Source organism: Clupea harengus, chromosome 24 (genome assembly GCF_900700415.2).
Source record: "Clupea harengus chromosome 24, Ch_v2.0.2, whole genome shotgun sequence".
Classification (NCBI taxonomy): domain Eukaryota; kingdom Metazoa; phylum Chordata; class Actinopteri; order Clupeiformes; family Clupeidae; genus Clupea; species Clupea harengus.
The window spans coordinates 16,849,722-16,864,276 of NC_045175.1; the positions used below are offsets into that span (position 1 = coordinate 16,849,722).

General features: G+C 42.4%; 1 long non-coding RNA gene across 1 annotated transcript; it reads left to right on the forward strand.

Annotated features, from left to right (window-relative positions):
* Positions 1-3,821: 3,821 nt before the first annotated feature.
* On the forward strand, positions 3,822-13,982 carry LOC116219194. Its single transcript, XR_004163113.1, has 4 exons — positions 3,822-3,967; positions 4,185-4,283; positions 4,423-4,481; positions 13,595-13,982. It is a non-coding gene; the product is annotated as an uncharacterized LOC116219194 (long non-coding RNA).
* Positions 13,983-14,555: the final 573 nt, after the last annotated feature.

Consider the following 14,555-nt stretch of genomic DNA (forward strand, 5'->3'; position numbering starts at 1 on the left):
TCCAACTTGTTTTTTTTTTATTCAGAAGGCAGGAACATTACATGACATCAGATATTTACCCATTCATCCATGTCTATAACATCTTTAAAAGACTTTAAAAGACCTGTGTATTTAAAAGGAAAAAGTCCAACTATAAAGTATACACCATCTTTGTTGTTTTCTCTTTCCCTCCAATGTGCTGACCACAGTATACTGTGGTGAAACAGAGGAGGGGGGGGACCTCACATATTTGAGTGTAAAGAACACAAACCAAACCACACGTCTGTGCACAGACAGTCAGCTGTTGAAAACGGAGCAAACTGCATGCAATCTAGTTTGGATACAGGCCATCATATGCCCTGTATAGTCTGCGTCTGCGTCTAAGGATGTCGGTGCAGAATTTCAAAGGAAATGTAAACTTTTCTTTTAAGAATGTTCTTTCTTCCCCCCTCCTCCTCCCTTGTTTCTGAGTAATAGGCCTAGTTCTGCTTTCTCTTTCCGTGCTCAGACTTGGCCATGGTGACTTTCAGTGCAGCTAAATGTGTTTTTATATGTGTGTGTGTGTGTGTGTGTGTGTGTGTGTATGTGTGTGTGATTATGTGTGTGTGTGATTATGTGTGTGCGTGTGTGTGTGTGTGTATTTGTATCAAAGTGTGTATGTTGATTCGCTGGTCTGTGTACCATTTGTGTCTGTTTTTGTGCAGCTGTTTGTTTCAATGCACATGTTCACGTGTTGCTTCCATGTGGAAGATTCATGTTGCTGACTGAACAACGCCCACCGGTCTGTGCACAGTCAGGGCGGCTTTGTGGTGCAACGGATAATTCTCAGAAGGACGTCAAAACATTCTCACAATAACCTTTGTTATCAGTTGTTATGACAATAACCCCTTATTATCCTTCATGCATTACAAAACAGGCAGACTGAAGTACAAATGTAAATGTATGAAGTGATATATATATACTGTATATATACATATATATATATGTGTGTGTGAAATTCACAGATAATGGATTCTGTCTCGTTGTGCTGCTCAGAAGAGTCTAGAAATAGAGGAAGGGGTGGACCTCACACATTTGAGTTGGCAGAACACAAGACCAGAGCACATGTTGAACAGGAAGAGACTAACTATAAACAGTGTAAAAGTGCACACACTCAGTGTAGAGCAGACGAAGGACATTGCTTACCTCTTGACTGAAAGCAATCCAGAATGAGGATCCTTGCTCTGTCACTCTTACTCATTATCTCAGGTAACTCATATCTTCATCTCCTCCTGTCTAATACAATGGTGCTGTTAATGTTTTAGGGAATAGAACAGTGTCAGGTCACGACTACAACTTGGCTATGCTAATTTTACTGTAGCTGTATGGCTTAGGGTTCAGTTATTACTGAATTTGACTTTCCTGCTGCCAACTTCATTTAATTGTGCTTGCATGTAGATTTGTATATAGGTGTATATACTGTACACAACTGTATGTCCAAACTCTTATCATCTAAACATGAGTGTGTGTGTTGGGGAGGGTGTGGGAGAGGAGTGAGGTGAGGGTGTATGTCCATGCCTGTGTGTGTGTGTGTGTGTGTATGTGTGTGTGTGTGTGTGTGTGTGTGTGCGTGCGTGCGTGCGTGTGTGTGTGTGTGTGTGTGTGTGTGTGTGTGTGTGTGTGTGGGGGGGGTTCTGTGTTGGTCTGTATGGCAGAGTGTACATTTCTTTATGAGTGCGTAGTGTGCTGTGTCTGCTACTCTGCTGGTAAAAATGTTGCTGACACAAGAACACCAAAGAAGACGTAATATAGCACAGTCAGGACTGCTCAGTGCACAACTGCACCACAGCAGCAAGGTCTGACCATGTACTTTTGACCACAGCATCATATTAAACTCTTCATCTTACATGGGTACACCTCCTCTTCATTAACAGGTGGAGTTAATACCTTTACTGTGACTGGACACAAAGGAGGTGCTGTCATCTTTAAGTGTAAATATGATGAGCTCTATAAAAACCACATAAAGTATCTCTGCAAAGCATCAGGGCCTTCGTGTTCCAGAGACATAAAGGCAGACAATTATGCTAGCCCTGAGCCTGGACCCAAGTTCTCTCTCAATGACAACCCATCAGAGGGAAACGTCATGGTGTTGATCACTCAGTTGACTGAAGAGGACAGTGGAAACTACAAGTGTGGGGTGGATAATATTCTTCCAGTGACATCTACTGACCTACGGCTGGAGGTTAAGAAAGGTTTGTACATTCAGTTCACTGTCCGATATTAAACCACTGGTGTTGTGAGCTTCACTTTTCTGTTCCTTAAAGAGAGAATGAGATGACAGTAGAAGTGTGAGGCCATGAATCATACTCTAATATCTCTATTGAGTTTCATTATGAGAGAGAGAGAGAAACAGAGTGAGAGATAATCATACTTTTCTCTTCTTGCTTTGACAGGTGAAGGGAATCCTACCACAGTGGTTGGCCTTCAAGGGGGAAGTGCTGAGTTAAGCTGCACTTTCCCTGAATCCTACAAAGACAGAACCAAGTTCCTCTGCCAGCATCAGAGAGTGTTAACCTGCATCAAACTCACCTCACCTGGAACACAGAGAAGAAAAATACAAACGTTATCCTCTGTTAAAAAAGAAGACAAATTACCTTCTAAAAAGAAAGAAGAGAAGTTCTCTGTGACTCTGTTCCAGCTGAATGAAAAAGATGGTGGAGAGTACTGGTGTGGAGTAGGTGCAGCTGAAGGTAGATCCATCACCCTAATCAAGAACACTCAGATCTTCATTGGTGAGTTATAACTTATTGGGATTACTTACTGCTACTATAGATGCTGTGGTCACATATTGCCCCTTATGGGGCGCCGTTTGTAAAATGTTGCACGTTCGAAAATCCTGCTCAGTTTTGCTACATTTAGCATTTTCATATGGAACAAAAAGCACGACAATATTCGAATGTCACTTTTTCAAGCATTTAGAGAGAAATTCATGTAAATTCATGCGATAACTTTTCCAAGGATATTTTTTGGCAGTAACACAAAGTTGTTGAATAATATAAATGTTTCAGTGCCCACCCGCGAAAATCATGTGCCGCTAACAATTGTCTGATGCCAGGTAGGAGGCCTGTTGTTCCGGGGATATACTATTTAGTTAGATGGTCCGCAAGTTTTTTTTTATTGGCTAAGTGGTCCTTGGTCTGAAAAAGTTTGAGAAACATTGCTTTAGTTCTACAAATGTGTGTTATTTATAATTTATATGTTATATTATAATATTGTAATATAAATACAACATATTTAATTAGCCATGGCTGACATGTGATTCCAGACTATTAACATATCACTATTTCTGTTCTTAAGTGACATACGTGACAGGATATGAAGGAGGTGAAGTTCAGATCATCTGTCCATATCCCCCTGAGGATCCTGGGGAAACAAAACTCCTCTGTAAGGATGAGTGTAAAGGAAACAACAAACCTCTCATCAACACTCAGGGAGGTCAGACACAGGCTGCAAGAGGAAGATTTTCTCTGCATGACAGCTCCACTGCTGGAGTCTTCACTGTGACCATCACTGGACTGGAAGCAAAGGATTCTGGGAAGTACTGGTGTGGAACCAATGGAACTACTGTGTTCATATTTGATTACTACACAGAGCTGCAGGTGACACCTAGAGAAGGTAAATATGTGTGTGCATATGGGTTAAAGCATCAGTGTGTCACAGTTACAGGTGAAACCCATAGAAGGTAAGCATGAACTTTATTGACTAAAACTCTGTGTTGGACTGAAAGCTAGTCTAGTGACTGAGATGATGCGGTGGTACAAGGTACCTGACAATGATTTAATTCTCTCTCTTTATCTCTCTCTTTGTACTTTAACTAATCCTTCCTCCTCCTCAGCTTCAAAACCGTCATCATCAGCTCCATCTTCATCATGGTCACTGGCATCCTCCTCCTCCTCCCCACAACTGCTGTCAGCCTCAACATCTTCCCCATCATCTTCATCAGCTCATGGTATGGACATGAAGTTATTCTGTGCATCTAAATGCATTCGTTGGTTATTCTGTATTCAGTGTATCTAATGGTTACTGAATGTCAAACTGAATGCATTGGTGTAAGGTGAGCTCACCCAAACTAGTTGGTAACACAGCCAGACTCCTGGGCACCTGGTTTCTGCTGCTGGTAAGATTTGTCTTCTTGTGTGTCTAAAGTTGGTCATCTCTCCTATCAGGTGCTGCTGTGGTTGTCTGTGTGTCTTTGACTGCTGTTGCTCTGCTGTTGGGGATCCTAGTCATCATTATCTACACGTGCAGGAAGAAGAGGACAAGAGGTTAGATACTCTATAAAACACTGCCCAAACAGAAGATGCCTATACAGATATGGATACCCGCACACAAACACACACACACACACACACACACACACACACACACACACGTGTTGTAATGCTATTTCTGTGTGTTTCTCAGCGGCTGCTGCTGCTGTCCCTCTTAGCCAGATAACTCCAGCTCCTTTTGCCACAGCAGAGGTGAAGGGTCATATCTTCCTCTTCCTCATTCATGAACACCTCAAACACACTCAAACATACACACACACACACACACACACACACACACACACTCAAACACAATCAAAAACACACACACACAGACAAACACAGACACACACACACATACAGAGACAGAAGTATAACACACACCAACACTGAACACATCACTCAACACTGGTCTGACTCAACTGTAATTTCAGGCTGAGGATGACTATGAAAATGATCCTGCAGCACCATCACTGCATAAAGCCCCCACCAACACCCCAACATCTGAGTCCGTCTACCAGAGCCTGAACGCAGACACCCTCCAGCAGGACTCGGTCTATCAGTCCCTGAACCCCAACACTGACCATGGGGATTCAGTCTATCAGTCCCTGAACCCCGACACAAACAAACAAGATTCAGTTTATCAAAGCCTCCATCAGCACAGGTCAGTTGAGTGACCATCGAAATGAAGAACAAGAAGAAGAGGAAACAGATGAAGAAGAAGAACATGAAAAGGAAGAAGAAGAAGGTGGAGGAAGAGTAGAAGGAGGAAGGGTAACAATTTATGAAAATAAGTAAAGATGTTTCCTTTAAATTGCTTTATGTATTTTTTTCTGTAAACATTGCAATAATTGTATAGTCACTGTCTTGCTCAGCTTGTGTGTGTGTGTTTGAGTGTGTGTTAATCAAAAAAATACGCATGTGCACAGAGATGAAGAAGGTGAAGTTCCTGTACATTTCGCTTTGACTTTTAATAAATGTCATTATCTTTGTAAAACCAAACAATTGTATGATATCCTGACTATTTTTCTTAAAGTCAACGCCTGAAGTTTGTGGTGCATGTTAGAGATAGCTGCCATGACTGGTCAGCGTCTGCAGACAGAATATGTGCTGGTCAGTTTACAGGGCTGCAACTACCAGTTAGATCCAGCAGAGGGAGCTCTAGGTTACGATCAGATAATCTGCTCAGTGTCACTGACCCAGAATCCTTTGCTGTATTGATTTGTTGACTTATTGAAGCCTTCCCTGGGCCACACATGAGCCTGTTGACAATGATGAAGGCACCTGGATAGGAGTGGTGTTTATTTTGGAGATGATGTTAGTCTGCACCTCCATAGTCCTCACTAAATGGGGACACAAATGCAGAATCCAGTGGAAATGGCAGGGGAGGGGGATGAGTCTCTCTGGGTGAGACACACAGGGCTGGGTTGTAATGTCTACATTAGATTGATTAACAGAGGAAAACAGTTCAGTAAAACAAATGGAGAAAAAAAGGACTGGTTAGCTTCAACAGAGGGCCCTTTAGCACAGTGTCATTTGACCTTCATGAAAACAGATAGGGAATACAATACCGTTCAAAAGTTTGGAGGTCACTGACTTTGTCAATCACTTTTTCCTATTCAAACTCATTTCATGCATGTTGTTTTGGGGGTGGGTGGAGGGGGTTCTAAATGACCCCAAACGTTTGAATGGTAGTGTATGTTAGTATAGTATAATATAATTCTACACTAAAATGCTAACGATGTATGTTAATATTCCTAAATGTAGTGGTAGACAGGAAGTATAACCAACTCAAAAAACAATAGCTGGGAACCCAGGGTCCTGTTTTGTTTTTATATGAGTGTACACTGTTGTGTATTTCATAGCCCTAGAGGGAAAAGGGGGAAAACAAACTTGATCCAGATGAACATAATCTTTCCACAATCTGATGCTGGGGATTACTAGTGTGGAGTATCTGACACAAATGATCATTTTCTTGTCCTGATGACAAACTTGAAGCTGGTTTATGGTGAGTAAAGAGACCCTCCCCCTTCCTTACATGCTACACACGACTCAGGGCCTGTAAATGTCATGTGACATGACTGAGAGCACGGTAGCCATGGCAGCAAAATGTGGTTTGTGGTAGGTGTGGGCTATGCTTGCTTTGCCAGCTTCAAAGTTTGTTTTGCTGCTCACTACTTTGACCACAACAGGATGCAACTGAATGTGAAGGCCGTGTGTGTGGGTGTGTTAGAGAGAGAGAGGGTGTGGGTGGGTAAACATGGTAAGTATTTGAAGGTGCAGTCCTCGATCCTGTTGAAAGATTGTTGATATTTGAATTCAACAGCCAATCAAATTCTCCTCTCTCTTCAATGCTCCTGAAGATTGTTTTTTGATTAGCTGCAATAGGGTATTGCCCAGTTCAAGCCACTTTTTACCATTTATAGAGCCAGTACTGTGCACAATCACTGGACGTTTGTGTTAGTGCAGAGAGCAGATGTCACTTAAACTCCCTGTATGGCTGATAAGAAATTGCACTATTTACCATCACATTACATTCCCCATTATCCTATAATTCCTATATAATGTATTATCCCTTGTTATGCTGCTCAGAAGAGTGTAGAAGTAGAGGAAGGGGTGGACCTCACACCTTTGAGTGGGAAGAACACAAGACCAGAGCACATGTTGAACAGGAAGACACTACGTTTAAATCGTCTAAAAGTGCACACACTGCATCCAGTTCAGAGCAGACCCCGGACATTACTTACCTCTGGACTGAAAGCAATCCAGAATGGAGATTCTGGCTCTTTCACTCTTACTCATTCTCTCAGGTAACTCACGACTTCATCTCTTAATGTCTAATACAATGTTGCTGTTAATGTTTTAGGAAATAGAAAACTGACAGATGCTTTGCTCACGACTACAACTTGGCTATGCTAATTCTAGTGTAACTGTATGGCTTACGGTTCAGCTCCTAACTTCATTTAATTGTGCTTGCATGTAGATTTGTAAATAGGTGTATATACTGTACACAACCTTATGTCCAAACTCAGTGCAATCTATCATCTAAACATGTGTGTGTGTGTGTTGGGGAGGGTGTGGGAGAGGAGTGGGGTGAGGGTGTATGTCCATGCCTGTGTGTCTGTGTGTTTGTGTGTGTTTGTGTGTGTGGGTATATATCATGCATGTATGTGTGTGTGTGTGTGTGTGTAGGCGGGGGTGTATCTTGCATGCGTGTGTGGTGTGTGTTTGTGAGCGTGAGTGTGTGTGTGCGTGAGTGTGTGTGTGCGTGAGTGTGTGTGTGTGTGTTTGTGTGTGTGTGGAGGGGGGGTGGGGGTGTATCATGCATGCACAAACATGCCTGGCTCAACTTACATTTACAAGCATGTACATTTAAACATGAGGAGACTTTCAGTGCAGTTTTGCACAAACATGCCAGGCTCTATCTCCACTGCCAATCAGATAAACCAGTGCTATCTATGTTCTTCCTGTCATAGGTCCTAGTGTCAGGAAATCTCTATACAATCAGCTACTTCATCATTTACCCAGTGGCGTCATGATAATAAATTGGGACAGAAAAACACCATCAAATATTAATTTAAATATGAACATCACACAGTATAATCAACCACACACATGCAGTTGCTGACAAACATACATTGTTGCAATGGACACCCCACCTCTTTGGATAACCGAGGGATGTCAGTGTCAGTATTATGCTGATTTTGAAGTGCCAAATTTGACATATGATGGGATTTACTATATGTTAAGTAATGTTATATTATTATTAGCCAGTTTGTTATACATGATTTATTTTGTCTGTATCTTCATCTCCTCCTGTCGAATACAATGGTGCTGTAAGTGTCTTAGGAAATAGAACACTGTCAGAGCCTTTGCTCACTACAACTTGGCTATGCTAATTTTTGTTTAGCTCTATGGCTTAGGGTTCAGTTATCGCTGAATTTACTAACTTGATTTAATTGTGCTTGCATTTAGATTTGTATGTAGGTGTAATATATAATGGTGTATAATGTACACATCTGTATGTCCAAACTCAGTGCAATTTATCCTCTAAACATGTGTGTGTGTTGGGGAGGGTGTGGGATAGGAGTGGGGTGAGGGTGCATGTCCATGCCTGTGTATGTGTTTGAGTGTGTGTGTGGAGGGGGTGTATCTTACATGCGTGTGTATGTGTGTGTGTGTGTGTGTGTGTGTGTGTTTGCATGAGTGTTTGTGTGTGTGTGTGTATCTGAAGGAGTGTGATCAGACGACGGCATCATCACAAACGAGATCTGCACCTGTGGGGGTGGGGCAGGCTCTTTGTGTTGTTCCTGTTATAGGTCTGAGTGTCAGGTTATCTTCATACAATCAGTTACTTCCTCATTTACTCAGTGGCCTCATGATTATAAATAGGGATGGAAAAACACCATCAGATATACATTTAAATATGAACATCACACTGTATAATTAGCCACATACATGCAGTTGCTGACAAACATACATTGTTGCAATGGACACCCCACCACTTTGGATAACCAAGGGATGTCAGTGACAGTAGGATGCTGATTTTGGCAAAGTGCAAAATTTGACATGAATGAATATGATTTACATTTAGTCATTTAGCAGACGCTTTTGTCCAAAGCGACGTACAAGGGAGAGAATATTCAAGCTACGAGCAATAGAACCTGGTGTAACAATAAATAAATACTACTTTACATAAGAAATATAACAAAATGAAATAAAAAAGAAAGAAAGAAGTGCAGAAATGTAACTGCTGTAATTGCAAGTTACGCACTAGTCGAAGTGCCAGTTAGGACAGGAAGTGCTCTCTGAAGAGTTGGGTCTTCAAGAGCTTCTTAAAGGTAGAGAGGGACGCCCCTGCTCTGGTAGTGCTGGGTAGTTCATTCCACCAACGTGGAACTACAAATGAGAATAGTCTGGACTGCCGTACTTGCACAGACGGCACTGCCAAACGACGCTCACTAGAAGAGCGCAGCATCCTGGGTGTAACATTTGCCCTTACAAGAGCATTTAGGTAGGTGGGAGCAGAACCATCAAGCACTCTGTAGGCAAGCATAAGTGACTTGAACTTAATGCGAGCAGCTACAGGCAGCCAGTGGAGGTCAATAAGAAGCGGGGTGACGTGTGCCCTCTTCGGTTGGTTGAACACCAGACGCGCCGCCGCGTTCTGGATCATTTGTAGTGGTTTCACCACGCAAGCCGGCAGGCCCGTTAGGAGGGTGTTGCAGTAATCAAGGCGGGAATTCACCAAGGTTTGCACCAACAGCTGGGTGGCATACTGGGTTAGGTACGGCCTGATTTTGCGGATGTTGAATAGCGCAAAGCGGCAGGACCTAGAGACAGAGGCAATGTGGTCCGTGAAAGTCAGTTGGTCATCAATAATGACCCCGAGGTTTCTTGCTGTTTTGGATGGAACAAGAGACAAGGAGTCAATATTGATGCTGATGTTGTGGTGGATGGCCTGTTTGGCTGGAAAGACCATCAGTTCCGTTTTGGCCAGGTTCAGCTGAAGGTGGTGGTTTTTCATCCATGTGGATATATCAGCAAGACAGTCCGAGATCCGCGCCGAGACAGTGGTGTCCTCAGGAGGGAAAGACAGAAACAGTTGAGTATCATCGGCATAGCAATGATAGGAAAAACCATGCGAGCGGATGATAGGGCCCAGCGAAGTGGTGTAAATGGCAAAGAGAAGTGGTCCCATCACCGAGCCTTGGGGCACCCCTCTGGTAAGGTGGTGAGGTACAGACAGCTGACCTTGCCATGACACCTTGAACGAGCGCCCAGTGAGGTACGATTCAAACCAGGAGTGCGCCTTGCCAGAAATGCCCATACTTGACAGTATGGACAGAAGGATGCGGTGGTTGACTGGATGAAGGATATATGCCCATATATATATATATATCCATATGATATACCTTACTTTATGTTAACTAATATTATATCATTATTAGTCAGTGTGATATTAGTTATTTATTCTGCCAGACCAAAATAATTTAAAAGTATTGTTTTTGCATGACTGCAATAACAGCTTTGGTCCAGAAAAGGTCAGCCAACCTCCCTGTATAGATTTGACATAAGTACATATGATAGGACTTACTATAACTAATGTTATATTATTATTACCCTGTGTGTGTAAGCATGACTGCAATTCCAACTTTTGTCCTATAGGGGTCCCTAAAACTCCCTGTATGGCTGATAAGAAATTGCACTGTTCACCATCACACTACAATACCCCTTATTATCCTTCATGCATTTACACAACAAACAGACATAGTACAGAGATTTGTATATAGGTGTATATACTGTACACAACTGTATGTCCAAACAGTGCAATCTATCATCTAAACATGTGTGTGTGTGTTGGGGAGGGTGTGGGATAGGAGTGGGGTGAGGGTGTATGTCCATGCTTGCATGCATGTGTGTATGTGTGTGTGTGTGTGTGTGTGTGTGTGTGTGTGTGTGTGTGTGTGTGTATGTGTGTGTGTGTTTGTGTGTGTGTGTGTGTGTGTGTGTGTGTATGTTTGAGTAGGGGGAGGGGGTATGTCATGCATGCATGTGTTTATGGGATGGTTTCTGTAGCATCATGTGTTGGTCTGGCCATGTACTTCTGACCACAGCATCACATTAAGCTCTTAATCTCACATGGGTACACCTCCTCTTCATTAACAGGTGGAGTTAATACCCTTACTGTGACTGGACACAAAGGAGGTGATGTCATCATTAAGTGTGAATATGATGCGCTCTATAAAACCCACAGAAAGTATCTCTGCAAAGGATCATGGTCTTCTTGTTCCAGTAACATAAAGGCAGATAGTAATACTAGCCCTGAGCCTGGACACAAGTTCTGTCTCTATGACAACCCATTAGAGGGAAACTTCATGGTGTTGATCACTCAGTTGACTGAAGAGGACAGTGGAAACTACAAGTGTGTGGTGGATAACGTTCCTCCTATAACATCTACTAACCTATACCTGCAGGTTAACCAAGGTTAGTACATTCAGTTTGATGTCCAATATTAAACCTCTGGAGTTGTGAGCTTTACTTTTTTGTTCCGTATAGAGAGAATGAGAGAGATATGACAGTTGAAGTGCAATGCACATGAATCTTAGTTTAATATTTGTATTTTAAATGACGAAGTGCTGATGATGTGCTGAACTCGGACACAGTGATGAGGATCAAAATAATAACTTCTACTGACTGGGTTCGGTACACGGTAATCCAAAATACTCAGGCAAACAATCCAAGAGAGCAGAGGTAAAAAGGGTAATCCATTGTACAGGCAGAGGTTGGCAACACTAGGACATTATTTAACATTGAGTCTGACACAAGGAGACATGAGTAAACAAACACAACACAAAATGGAAGAACAAATGACAAAACAAAGAAAACAAACTAAGACAAACAGTATTGAGTTACACTGAATTAAATTTCCATTCTGAGAGAAAGAGAGAGAGAGAGAGAATCATACTTTTTTTCTTCTAGCTTTGACAGGTGGAAGGAATCCTAGCCCAGTGACTGGCCTTCAGGGGGGAAGTACTGAGTTAAGCTGCACTTTCCCTGAATCCTACAAACACAGAACCAAGTTCCTCTGCCAGCGCCAGATAACATTAACTTGCATCAAACTCACCCCACCTGGAACACAGAAGAGAAAAATACAATCAATATCCTCTGGTAAAAAAGAAGAGAAATTGAAGTTCTCTGTGAGCCTGTTTCAGCTGAATAAAACAGATGCTGGAGAGTACTGGTGTGGAGTAGGTGCAGATGGAGGTGAATCCATCACCCTAATCAAGAACACTCAGCTCTTCATTGGTGAGTTATAACTTATTGGGATTACTTACTGCTACTATAGATGCTGTGGCCACATATTGCCCCTTGTGTACCCACTCTGTGCCCTGATTTCTTCTGAATGTCACTTTAGTACAAATGTGTGTTTTATATCTGATATGTTTACTACTATTATTATAAATGTTTAATTAGCCACATCTGACATGTGATTCCAGACTTTTAACTGAATCACTATTTTCTGTTTTCATAAAGTGAAGGAAGTGACAGGATATGAAGGAGGTGAAGTTCAGATCATCTGTCCATATCACCCTGAGGACTCTGGGAAAACTAAACTCCTCTGTAAGGATGAGTGTAACAACGAACCTCTCATCAAAACTCAGGGAGGTCAGACACAGGCTGCAAGAGGAAGATTTTCTCTGCATGACAGCCCCACTGTCTTCATTGTGACCATAACTGGACTGAAAGCAGAGGATTCTGGGAAGTACTGGTGTGGAACCAATGGAACTACTGAGTTCATATTTGATTACTACACAGAGCTGCAGGTGACACCTAGAGAAGGTAAATATGAGTGTGCATATGGGTTAAAGCATCAGTGTGTCACAGTTACAGGTGAAACCCATAGAAAGTGACCATAACTGTATTGACTGCAACTCTATGTTGGAATGAAAGCTAATGTAGTGACAGATGATGCGGTGGTAAAAAGTACCTGATGAAGAGCTCTCTCTCTCTCTCTCTACTAGTATTACTTCTACTACTAATTTGTCCTTCTCCTCAACATCATGGACACTGGCATCCTCCTCCTCCACCTCCTCTTCCTCCTCCTCACAACTTCTGTTCAACAATCTTCATCAGTTCATGTTATAGACATGAAGTTTTGCTGTCCATCTAAATGCATTCATTGGTTATTCTGTATTCAGTGTATCTAATGGTTACTGAATGTCAAACTAAAATGATTGGTGTATGGTGAGCTCACCCAAACTAGTTGGTAACACAGCCAGTCTCCTGGGCACCTGGTTTCTGCTGCTGGTAAGGTTTGTCTTTGTGTGTCTAAAGTTGATCATCTCTCCTATCAGATGCTGCTGTGGTTGTCTGTGTGTCTTTGACTGCTGTTGCTCTGCTGTTGGGGATCCTAGTCATCATTATCTACACGTGCAGGAAGAAGAGGACAAGAGGTTAGAGAGGTTACCACACAGGAGATGCCTATACAAATATGGATACCCGCACACACAAACACACACACAAACACACAGATATGGAAACCTGCACACACACACACACACACACACACACACACACACGTTGTGATGCTATTTCTGTGTGTTTTTCAGGTGCTGCTGCTGCTGTCCCTCTAAGCCAGATAACTCCAGCTCCTTTTGCCTCATCAGAGGTGAGGGGTCATATCTTCGTCTTCCTCACTTATCAACAGCTCAAACACACAAAGACACACACACACACACACACACACACAGAGACGTTCACACACACCGACACCAACACTGAACACTTCACTCACCACTGGTGTGACTCAACTGTAATTTCAGGCTGAGGATGATTATGAAAATGATCCTGCAGCACCATCACAAAATGAAGCCCCCACCAACACCCCGGCATCTGAGTCCGTCTACCAGAGCCTGAACGCAGACACCCTCCAGCAGGATTCAGTTTATCAGTCCCTGAACCCCAACACAAACCAACAAGATTGAGTTTATCAAAGCCTCCATCAACACAGGTCAGTTGAGTTACCATCGTAATGAAGAACAAGAAGAAGAGGAAACAGATTATGATGAAGAGGAACAGGAAGAAGATGAAGTGGAAAAAAGGAAAAGAAGGTGGAGGAGGAGAAGGAGGAATAGTAACAATTAATGAAATGAAGTAAAGATGTTTGCTTTAAACTGCTGTATGCTTTTTTTTTCTGTAAACATTGCAATCATTGAATAATTACTGTCTTGCCCAGCTGGTGTGTGTGTGGCAAATAAAACATGTGCATGTAAACCGAGATGAAGACTAGACATTTCCTGTACATATCCTTTTGACTTTTAATAAATGTCATTATCTTTGTATAACCAAACAATTGTATGATATCCTGAAGTTAGTGGTGCATGTTAGAGATAGCTGCCACAACTGGTGAGCGACCTCAGACAGAATATGTGCTGGTCAGTTTATAGGGCTGCAACTACCAGTTAGATCCAGCAGAGGGAACTCTAGGTTACGATCAGATAATCTGCTCAGTGTCACTGACCCAGAATCCTTTGCTGTATTGATTTATTGACTTATTGAAGCCTTTCCTGGGCCACACATGAGCCTTATGACAATTATGAAGGCACCTGGATAGGAGTCGTGTTTATTTTGGAGATGATGTTAGTCTGCACCTCCATAGTCCTCACAAAATGGGGACACAAATGCAGAATCCAGTGGAAATGGGGAGGGGAGGGGAGGGGAGTCTTTCTGTTTGAGCTGGCCGTCTCGGGCATAAACTTTGTCCGTGTAGCAACGAGACCGGAC